This window comes from Salvelinus sp. IW2-2015, linkage group LG22 (genome assembly GCF_002910315.2).
Source record: "Salvelinus sp. IW2-2015 linkage group LG22, ASM291031v2, whole genome shotgun sequence".
Taxonomy (NCBI): domain Eukaryota; kingdom Metazoa; phylum Chordata; class Actinopteri; order Salmoniformes; family Salmonidae; genus Salvelinus; species Salvelinus sp. IW2-2015.
Window position 1 is genome coordinate 23,771,632 of NC_036862.1, and position 12,182 is coordinate 23,783,813.

At 41.8% G+C, this 12,182-nt stretch overlaps 1 protein-coding gene across 2 annotated transcripts in view; it reads left to right on the forward strand.

The window, feature by feature from the left end:
• The window catches only part of LOC111982841 (TNF receptor-associated factor 4), a 43,207-nt gene that overhangs the window by 946 nt on the left and 30,079 nt on the right, over positions 1-12,182 (forward strand). The window lies entirely within an intron of this gene.

Consider the following 12,182-nt stretch of genomic DNA (forward strand, 5'->3'; position numbering starts at 1 on the left):
GCTGCATGTGTCTTGTCTATGGGTCACACTATAGGAACTAACCAGAAATAACAAGTTTCAGTTGGAAAGTATATATGTAAACATATCCTGTAGGTGTGTCCTTCCTTTGTAAGGCCTTTGTACTCACAGGTGCGGCAGGGTAGCCTGGTGGTTAGAGCGTTGGACTAGTAACCGAAAGGTTCAAATCCCCGAGCTGACAAGGTACAAATCTGTCGTTCTGCCCCTGAACAGGCAGTTAACCCACTGTTCCTAGGCCGTCAGTGAAAATAAGAATTGGTTCTTAACTGACTTGCCTAGTAAAATTTAAAAAAAAATAAACAGGTGAAGCAAAATTATAGGTAAAGGAAGTGGTGGTGACTTAAATCCTTAACAAAAAATTAATAGGACATATTATTATATGGGACAATATACAAACGTTTTTGATAAAGATAATTTAAATATTTTTTATTGTATTTATTGGTTCCTTTTCATTTTGATAAGAAATTAAAAACATGAATTGAATGTTATTTGTTGATGTAAAAATCGATATGTACCGGTTTTAAGGTTGTCATATTTGGGGTAGGGTAGGGTGGGGTCACAATATATTATTTCCCCKAAAAAATGGAGTAGAAATTTGGTCCCCTGCTGAAAAAGGTTGAATACCACTGCCTCACCTACCCAGCCTATGGTATTGAAAATGTTTAACATATTTCACTCATGTCAACTTTATTCCTCTAGATTAGCCAAATGTATTTATTTTGATCCAAATATGATTGTATATTTCTGAATGTAATATCCTCCGGGTAGATATGTGTGGTATATTATGATACAGTATGATGACACAACAGCCATTGGGGGTGTTGTTTATACATGCAAATCTTTCATGAATTCAGTTGCTTTATTTCCCATAACTGYATTCAAATTGGCCCAACTGGCAGAAGTCTGGCAGCTACCAATGAGACTCAAGCTCTAAAAGGTCATAAAACAGAAGAGAAAACAATTGCTTGCTTGCATCATCATTTGGCACAATGCAATTGTAATATTGTGCATATAGGTTTCAGATAATAATGAACAGTCAAAGATTCAATGCTGTGATGAGGAAGAAATGTTTCAGTAGTTGTTGGTTTTGCAGACTTTGCTGCCATTCTAGCTGTAGTCGCCTACCATGACACATGTAAACAATTATCTAATGTTAAGACCTCAGGATCAGGGACAGACAGAGAGAGGGGAGAGGCACGTTTGAGGTTGTCTGTTTGTGTGTGTGAGCCTGCATGGAAATATAGCTGTGTGTGTGTGCCTGTTTGTTAATGTGTGTGTGTTTTCATCCGGGCAGGCATAGGGGACCCTGGCCTATCCTCCCATCCTGTCTGTCTGTCTTTTTGCCCTGAGGCTATGCGCCTGCCTGGCTGGGTTTTGGGTCAGGGGGAGGGGGCAGGGTGGTAGGGGTGCTGGGGAAGTCAGCAGTGGCGCTGCCTTGGATGAGGGGGGGATTAGACAGATTCCTTTATTGGATTAAGGGCACAAGTGTGGTGAGAAACTGGCGGCGCATTCACTCGGAGGTCATCAAATCCAAATCACTTTAGAATCATTTTATTTGTCACATGGTTCGTAAACAGCCGGTGTAGACTGACAGTGACATGCTTATAGGCCCTTACCAACAATGCAGAGAGAAAAATAGAGAAATAATCACACAAGGAATAAATATACAATGAGCCATGTCTGAGCCCGAGAGAGGTTATGTCCCAAATGGCGCACTATCTCCTATATAGTGTACTACTTTTGACAAGGGCCGCTATGGCTCTGGTCAGAAGTAGTGCACTTCAGTATATAGGGGATGTCATGGTCACATACAGTGTAAAATAGCTGCCAAAATTAAGATTTAGTTTTGAGCCACTTGAGTTCCTCATACCCCTTCACCACTACCACATCACCCCACCCCTCATTGAAAGATGACTGAAGTACTTGGGGGTCTTACTTTGTGTACAGTACCAGTCAACATTTTGAACACCTACTCATTCAAGGGTTTTTATTTATTTTTTAAATGTTCTACATTGTAGAATAATAGGGAAGACATCACAACTATGCAATTACACATATGGAATCATGTAGTAACCCACAAAAGTGTTAAACAAATCAAAATGTATTTGATTTCTTCAAAGTGGCCACCCTTGATGACAGCTTTGCACACTCTTGGCATTCTCTCAACCAGCTTCACCWGGAATGCTTTTCAACAGTCTTGAAGGAGTCAATTTTTGGACCAAATAAACTTAGCAAAAAAAGAAACATCCTCTCACTGTCAACTGTGTTTATTTTCAGTGTTGCTTCCTAAGTGGACAGTTTGATTTCACAGAAGTGTGATTGACTTGGAGTTACATTGTGTTGTTTAAGTGTTCCCTTTATTTTTTTGAGCAGTGTATATACTTTTGTACCTGTTTCCTCCAGCATCTTCACAAGGTCCTTTGCTGTTGTTCTAGCATTGATTTGCACTTTTCGCACCAAAGCACGTTCATATGTAGGAGACAGAACACGTCTCCTTCCTCAGCGGTATGATGGCTGCGTGGTCCCATGGTGTTTATACTTGCGCACTATTGTTTGTGCAGACGAACGTGGTACCTTCAGGCGTTTGGGAATTGCTCCCAAAGATGAACCAGACTTGTGGAGGTCTACAATTCTTTTTCTGAGGTCTTGGCTGATTTCCTTTGATTTCCCCATGATGTCAAGCAAAGAGTCACTGAGTTTGAAGTTAAGCCTTGAAATACATCCCCAGGTACACCTCCAATTGACTCAAATTATGTCAATTAACCTATCAGAAGCTTCTAAAGCCATGACATCATTTTCTGGAGTTTTCCAAGCTGTTTAAAGGCACAGTCAACTAAGTGTATGTAAACTTCTGACCCACTGGAATTGTGATTAAGTGAAATAATCTGTCTGTAAACAATTGTTGGAAAAATTACTTGTCATGCACAAAGTAGATGTCCTAACCGACTTGCCAAAACTATAGTTTGTTAACAAGAAATTTGTGGAGTGGTTGAAAAACGAGTTTTAATGKCTCRAACCTAAGTGTATGTAAACGTCCGACTTCAACTGTAGATGTACAAATTACCTCGACTAACCTGTACCTCCACACATTGACTCGGTACCCCCTGTATACAGCCTTGTAAGTGTTACTTTTTTTAATCAACTTTAGTTTATTTAGTCAATACTTTATTAACTATTTCTTGAACTGCATTGTTGGTTAAGGGCTTGTAAGTAAGCATTTCACAGTAAGGTCTACACCTGCTGTATTAGGCGCATGTGACAAATATATAAGGTATTTCAGATMTTTTATTTTTAATACATTTGCAAAAAATTCTAAACCTGTTTTTGCTTTGGCATTATGGGGTATTGTGTGTAGATTGATGGAAAAAGGCAATTTAATCAATTTTATAATAAAGCTGTAATGGAACAAAATGTGAAAAAATGTAAGTGGTCTGAATACTTTACGAATGCAATGTATAGGGAATAGGGTGGCATTTGGGACGCATGCAATGTCAGTGACTTACAATGTGAGTGACATTATTGACTTGGTAAGCTTGTTAAACTGTAGTGCCAAACATAGCCAAGAGATTGGGGCCTCTGTTTTCATAACACATTGTTTTCTCAGCCTAGAAAACATCACACTTATTCTGACTGGTATTTTATCCTCTAAAACATTTTGATGCCTCATGAGGTCTGTCCACTCCTACTTTACTTCTTTCTTCATCTGTCAGGATCCTATTGGTCCAGCTGACAGGCGGTTTAGGCTATTTGACAGCCACTTCACCTCTCCATCGATCTCACACACTTTGATCTAGTCAATTGATTAACCCAGTAAAAATCCACACWTAGCGGAGTTCACTGAGTGTGTTTCCATTGGCTTAGTTAGCACACTGTGAAAACCGAGGACACAGACCATTGCACACGAAGGGATTGTCCAGGTGAGATCATTTTGGAGGAAGCACCAGTATACCAAAGCTCTCTGAGGTCATTTTGATACATTCTGTACAGAGTAGATCCCCCTCCCAGTGAGTCCCAGCTTTAGTGTACAGTATCTGAGATCAGTCCAGGCTTGCCAGCCTGCTTTCACTTTGACACTGATAGTTCTGCCAGCGTCCCTGGGACCCACCTGGATTCACCACTCTTTCGCAACAGGCCATAAAAACAGCTTTTTTTAAATTAATTTTWWATTATAATTATTTTAAATGTTTTGCTCAACCACCACCCACCTCTTCAAGGACAAAAATAAACGTTGTTTTACAGCTTTTTCTTTTGTTGTTACATGTACATTTTAAATACATGGCACTTTTTATTTTTTTCACAGTAGTTGCATAGCAAGAATAAAGTTATTTTGATATACATTACATCTGGATAGATATTACATATGACTGAAAACACGATGTATAACTATTATAGAACATGAGCTTTTAAAAAGAGCTTATTACTTTAGAGCGTGAATCACCAAATTGACACTTCCACTTATAAGTGTAAATGATCTATGGCTACATCTCTCTCCTTCCCCTCTAGCCAAGTTTCATCTTAAACTTTTCCTCATGGGATCCTTTGATATAAGTGGCCTCCACACCCTTGCTTCAGGTTTGACACTTTTCATATGCTATCGTACAATAACATTTCCCTTTTCTCTGACAGACCCACTACTTTTGACTAACACAATAATAGCTTTATTTGCTGAATCATGTCTTTGTGATGAAAAGGMTTCACTTGCCTGTCAGTCTGTCAGCATGTGATGCTAATGGGCTGTGTTTCCACCCAGGGAGAGGGAGGGAGGAATGTTTAAATACAACAGGCCAARAGGCAGAAGCCCTGGAGGCTGCCTGGCCCAGCTCTGATGTAGAGTCATGGGGTAGTAGAGCAAGCACAGACCTGAGGCTGATCACTTCTGCAATCAACTGTGAATCACATGCCTGTACCACCGTGTATGCTGGTCTTGATCTGTGTCCCAAATGGCACCCTATTCCCTACTTTTGGTCAGGGCCCATAAGGCTCTGGTGAAAAGTAGTGTATTGTATAGGGAATAAGGTAGAGGTCGACCGATTTAATCGGAATGGCCGATTAATTAGGGCCTAGGAGCGGTGGGTTAACTGCCTTGTTCAGGGGCAGAACGACAGATTTTCACCTTGTCAGCTCGGGGGACCCAATCTTGCAACCTTACAGTTAACTAGTCCAACGCTATAACCACCTGCCTCTCGTTGCACTCCACAAGGAGACTGCCTGTTACGCGAATGCAGTAGAAGCCAAGATAAGTTGCTAGCTAGCATTAAACTAATCTTATAAAAAACAATCAATCAATCATAATCACTAGTTATAACTACACATGGTTGATGATATTACTAGTTTATCTAGCGTGTCCTGCGTTGCATATAATCGATGCAACGCTGGGGGATGATTTAACAAAGCGCATTTGCGAAAAAAGCACAATCGTTGGACGACTGTACCTAACCATAAACACCAATGCCTTTCTTAAAATCAATACACCGAAGTATACATTTTTAACCTTTAATACATTCAAACGTCACTCGCTCTGAGACTTGGAGTAGTTATTCCCCTTGCTCTGCAAGGGCCGCGGCTTTTGTGGGGCGATGGGTAACGCTGCTTCGAGTGTGGCTGTTGTTGAGGTGTTCCTGGTTCGAGCACAGGTAGGGGCGTGGAGAGCTACGGAAGCTATACTGTTACACTGGCAATACTATAGTGCCTATAAGAACATCCAATAGTCAAAGGTATATGAAATACAAATGGTATAGAGAGAAATAGTCCTATAAATACTATATTAACTACAACCTAAAACCTCTTACCTTGGAATATTGAAGTCTCATGTTTAACGGAACCACCAACTTTCATATGTTCTCATGTTCTGAGCAAGGAACTCAAACGTTAGCTTTTTTACATGGCACATATTGCACTTTTACATCTCCAACACTTTGTTTTTGCATTATTTAAATCAAATTGAACATTATTTATTTGAGGCTAAATTTATTTTTATTGATGTATTATATTAAGTTAAAATAAGTGTTCCTTCAGTATTGTTGTAATTGTCATTATTACAAATACATTTTTAAAAATCGGCCGATTTTTTTTTTTATCGGTATCGGCTTTTTTTGGTCCTGCAATAATCGGTATCGGCATTGAAAAATCATAATCGGTCGACCTCTAGAATAGGGTGCCATTTGGGACGCAGCCTTGTTTGGCGAAGGCAAAATCCTTATCATAGGCCTTGGCAATTAGCTCAATACCTCATGAGCAAAGGAGAATAAACACTCAAACGATACAAAAAAAACTATTATCCCCATGATATAGGGCAAGAGCAGCCTTACGTGCCTAACCCATCCCATACATGGAGTCATTTATCTTGCGTTAATGTGTGTGAACCAAGGCAGTGTCACACGCACGCTACTGTGTCGTCTCTGTGGGAATGTTACAGTGCTCCGGCCTGGTCTTGACAGTGGCAGTTATTGGTTTGTTCTACCCCATAACTTATTCCAGGATATGTTTTCTCAACACTATGGTAGCCTACTGTAACTTCTTCCTGGATGGGCCTCCCCAACACTATGGTAGCCTACTGTAACTTCTTCCTGGATGGGCCTCCCAACACTTTGGTAGCCTTACCTGTAATCTTCCTGGATGGCCTCCCCAACACTATGGTAGCCTACTGTAACTTCTGATTTCCTCTGCTGTCCCGTGGACCTTACTGTCTAATTGGTGTGTCTCCCACATGACACCCTTTTCCCTGTTAAAGTGCACTACTTTTAACCAGGGCCTATAGGGATCTCATCAACAGTAGCATACTATGTAGGGAAGAGGGTGCAATTTGGGATGTGGTGATTGCTTTGTGCTGTTTTGCTGATGCAGGCTATAGGCCTACTCATCTCTTTTTCTCTGCTCCCTGACGTTTCTTTATGGCTTTCCAATCTCCCACACATGTAATAACACTGAAGTCCCTTTGATGCAGCATCACCAGTAGGGCTGACCCCATTTAGTCMACTGYAAAAAAAATTGTTCATGGTGCACAAGACACCTTTCTGATTCGCGCCAGTCTCTGTGGGCTAATCCATTGCGGAGGCCATGGGGATGGCACAGTCCATCATTCTAAGACATGCTGTGATACAAAAATTGTATATGGTTATAGTATGTAAAAAATAATGGTGCAACACTAATAAATCGAATTATTTTATATAATGCGCTTTCTCCCGCATTGGATACGGTCACTGTCCACGTTTCTGAAACATAATCTTCAGTGCGCTGTAGAATTGGCACCTTTCCCTATGTTGCTATGTGCATAATAGCAAAGTTAACCAGCGTATTGCGATTGAAAACAATGCGGGGGAGGCAGATGCAGCAGAGACGAGGACACAGAACATTTCATTTGGTTTATAATCAATAGCCGAACTGTTAAATGTGCCTGGCTTTATAAATTATCCATATCTACAGAAAGAAGAGAGATCTTGCTTTTTTGCCTGTTTCAGTTTTGTTTGTTAGCCTGCTGATTCCGTGAGCACCAAGCCTCATGCAAAGGCAAAATGTCGGATAAAGCAATTTCACAGATTCGGCTGTTTTTAATCTTTACTATGCTGTAATAAAGGCTTGKATTTTTTCTCTCGTTAGAACAGTCTGGTATTGCTTAAAGTTGATTTAGTGCTGTTTACACTGTTTTAAACAGGCAGAAAAATTGCACATAAAATGCATGCAGCTCTCACTCCTATGCCCCCCTTTTTCTTGATCTCCTTATTTGTATTTTTACAATTATTATTAAGATCATCATTATAATAATCAGTGATGTCGTTATCATTAGTGGTCTTTGTATACTAGCCTTGTATAACCACCAGGCCTAAGAGTCCTGTTTACTCTTTATACCGTAACTTACTTTCAATATATAGGCTACTGTATCAATCAATAGATCATTCATTCATTCATGCCATTACACAGCATACGAGACATTCATGCTTTGAAATGAAATCAAGCATTTTAGTTTTTAAATTAAATAACAAAGGGCGCTTTGAATAATTAGCCTAAACAATAAATAAACCGCAATTCACAAATGTTTGCAACTGTTTTTAGTTGCTGTAATAAAGGCTTTATCTTATTKTTTTGTTAGAACACTCTTTGGTACACTTATTGAGTGTTTACACTGTTCCAAATGGACAGAAAAAATATAATATTGTAATCTAACTGCTACTCTTTGTCACACATAAAACTCAGGCAACACTTGCTCCTATACCCTCCTTTTTCTAGATATCCAGTAGTCAAATGTCTTCCACAGATCTGACTTCCCCTATCCCTCCTGAGCAACCAGGAAACATTTTCCCGTTTCTAATTTATTTTTCACGTCCTCCGCATCCATTTAGCTGTCGACATTACTGTGTTGGGAGTTTGTTATAACCAYTTWATTGATGTGATTATGATAGGCRATAGGTCAGGCCCTATTGGTCACATGCATGCGACACTTACATGTTTCCCGTAAAGAGAGCAAGGGTTGAGGGAATATGGAATGTTTTTCGTAGACAAATTGTGGATTTCGGTAACAGAACTTTTCAGTCAGAAACAAGTAAGAAACGAAATGGCTGAAATGATGTAGCATCTTCAGCATGGACAGCGCAACAAACACTTACTGTGGTGCCTTTTCGCTGCAGTAGGGAGGAGAGCGAAACAACGTGCGCAAATCACACAGGCACTCGCCGTAATTTCTTTTAACTGTGTGACCATCGGACTCTTTCTTGAGTCATTTGTGTCTAAATGATTTAATCAAACAGTGTGCCTAAAGCATCAGACAAGCTCTGTGCATATGTAGTTGATTTTATTCAAACACATATGGTATGTCTGTCTATATATGGAAAAATAAGTCTAAACATTTCGATCAACTTATTGGTCAAAAGAACAGGATGACTCTTTTTTTAGTCTGGGACAGCCCTAATCACCAGCATTATCAGTGCCTCCGCTACCTCCTACTTCCCCTCTCCTTCCTCACATCCCGCTTCTTCCTTCCATCCCTTCCGCAGTCTGGGAAAGAGAGTTTGCAGCAAGGAAACAAAAAGCTTATTGCAGTGAGGAAAGAGTTTGGAGGGGGAAAAAAGGGGATGATTGATGTGGTCTGAGACAGTGGAGAGAGGGAGGGAATCTGGGTGAGCAGCATTGGTCTCCATTAAAGCCAGATGAATTGACTTCTGTCCATTGTGTGTGCAGATTGATATGGGAACGCAGAATAGAGGCACTTTTGGCCAGGGAGTTATCTAGTGTCTCTTAAAGGACTAAATGGGGTCGGGGAGTACTGGTGCCCAGCTCTGTGTGTGTGAGCCAGGCCTGCTCTGGCAGCTGGGCCTTTGAAAAAGCGTGTGTGTTTGTTTGTGTGTGGGTTCAGCCGGACTAGTAATGAATGGCTCAGTGAATGAGGATGTCCAGTCCCCAGCCCCACACGCATCCTCTAGTCGCTTCACAGAGGCCTTCATAGACCCTCACAGTTGTCCAAAGACATTTATGTAGGTATGGCACACGAGGATACAGAAGGGGATGCGGAGTGAAAGGGAGTGCTTCGTCTATTGCTGAGCACAACGTACACAACGTAGTTCACTGTGCTTCGCTGAAGGGGGTTTAGTTAGCGGAGGGAAATCCCCCAGGCCTCTGCTCTGGTCTACTCTGCTCTACTCTGTTCTCTGGGTGGGTGGTGAAGACCTCTCAAAGCTGAATATTGCTGTTCCAGCTGATGAACTGGGAATGATGGAGTCTAGAATCCGGCTAGAAACACTGAGGCAGTAGTAGCCCATACAAAGGAGTGGCTCCTAGACACTGATCTTGGGTCAGTTTTGTATTTTCCTCCCACTAATGGTTCAGGTTAGGATTGATGGAGGGGAAGCTGATTTATTAGATCTGTACCTAGGGGAAACTAGAGAAACTACCCCAGAGCTAGTACATAGAGGCAGTTCCTGATATACAGTAAAGGAGAGGCAGGGTGGACACACCCTGACATGGAAATATCCCAATGTAGGCTATCCCTATTGAGAGAAACTAAACCAGTACTTCCTCACACGTGCATGGACTTTGAAGTGATCCATTGTGTGAAAGTCCACTGATCTTTTCAAGTTTAACATGTCAGTTACACATACAGTATGAATTATAGCTATGCCCTTCAGAATGACTCCATGACCTATATGGTGCTCATTCACCCAAATCAACTGGTACAGTAGTCGTTACTGTACATGGACACACTGATTTGATGGCCTACACAGATATGGTCAATAAAAAAATACTTGGTCTGTATTCCATTAGGTTTTTCAGAATTAGGCTAACTCAGGTAACCTGGGGAATGCATTAATCCTTTGTTGTTTGTAATGGATGACCTCACTAAAACAACAAACCAACAAGGTTGTATTTTGTCAACCTGTATGGAACTTACACCACCAGGATATTTCTATTGCCCTGATAAGAGGTTTCTGTTGTGGGTGTGACTGTAAAACAACGTCTACACTTGCAAAGGTGATGATGTTTGCTTGTGTTTACGTGTGAGTGTGGCTGGGCGTGAGTGTATGTGGTTAAGAGAGTATTGTATACTCACTGAACATTTTGTGTGTCACTCACATGGCGTGATATACAGTGCGTGCTGAAACCTGAAGTCACCCATCCATTTAACTTTAGGGCACCATCTTTTCTCATTCAGCTCCTTGGCAGAACATAAGCCTTACTGTTCTCCAAGTGTTTTCCCATAAGACCCCCTGTACCATGAGAGGAGTGATATGGATGTGAGCCAGGACATTGCAGGATGATGTCATTGTATGGGGTCTCATGGGAGGAAGTTGAGGGGCTTTAGACTTCCAGCTGTGAYGATGACATCGCTGAGAGAACGTTATCGGTCTGTTTCGCACAGCTGCAGAGTTCCTTCACACAGACTCTCTCCACATGGACTGGACGGCCCAGTTGCTATTGTCAAACTCCCTTAGTGGGAACTGGGCATAGAAAAATAGTAATTTTCTATGCCTTGGTCACTGGCGTAAGGGCTTGGTGATGCTAATTGTTGGTCTAAGCTATGAAAATGTGAGTAAGTTTATGTACTTTTTTCAGGACAAAATTTCACACCTCTCAAAGAGGGAAAGTACTTAAAATTCTTGTCTAGCCTCTCCAAATGTGCTTACAACATTCCTGCATCAATGCTCTTATCTTCCCAGTTCTCTTTATCAACATTGTTGGTCTTATACAAAGTGTGCACGAAGCATCCCTAGAGCAGGTTTGGGACTTGCTGAGACTTGTCCATGGCTATAGGAGGTCTTATTCAAACAGCTCGGAATCTGGCAGCTCTTCAGGCCAAACAAAGGTGGTAGGCATTCCAGTTATGCAGRGGAGCACCTTGCCCCTCACACAGAGAGCATGCTGGGGCCAAGCTGCCAGTCCCAGCCCTGTCACTGGAGCCTGAGCAGTTGGCAGCCCTCCCAGCATGGCCAGTGCCTACATGTGCATGTAATGTGAAAGGGCTAATATAAGGTGTTTATTGTGAAACATACTAGCGCTCACGTCAGACTACATCAGGATTAATGGACAATGTACAGCGGAGAGAGTCTGAGTTAAGATTGTGGGAACTGGGAAGTGATGAGGGCTGTTAGGAGGTGGATGGATAGGCAGATTACCCTAATGACCAATTCAAGGTTACACAGCGGACACGGGAGGGTCTGCTTGGCCATGGCACAGCTTGTGCTTAGCTGTTCGAACCCCATTCCACTCCTTGGCTACATCACCGCACTGCTCCCTGTTGAGCTAATTGACTTCCCCCAATCTATCTGTGTTGTGCAGAAGTTGCTGCACTGGCTGTAAAGCTGCCAGCCCCTCTGCAAATGAACACATGCACACACATGCTCAGACACCCACATATATTAAGCTAGTATAATGCATTAATTAATGTATACAATTTCTTCCCCAAGAGAGGTTTCTGACTACTTTCTATTAAACCCAGTAGTCCTGAGAGCTATTGGAAGCGTGTCTGTGAGGGGTAGTTGATGTTGTGAGAGGCTCATTAGCAGCAGGCAGGCAGCTGACTGACTGACTGACTGACCATTGGTTCTGGTTGCTGAGTGGACGCCCAGGCATGTGAGGAATCTGTGTCTGGGCTCTGAAAGGAGAGCAGCTGGCCAGTGGGACTGGAACGTGGGGAAGGCACCTGTCTCAGTGAAAGGGTCCACTGTAGACCAGAACAG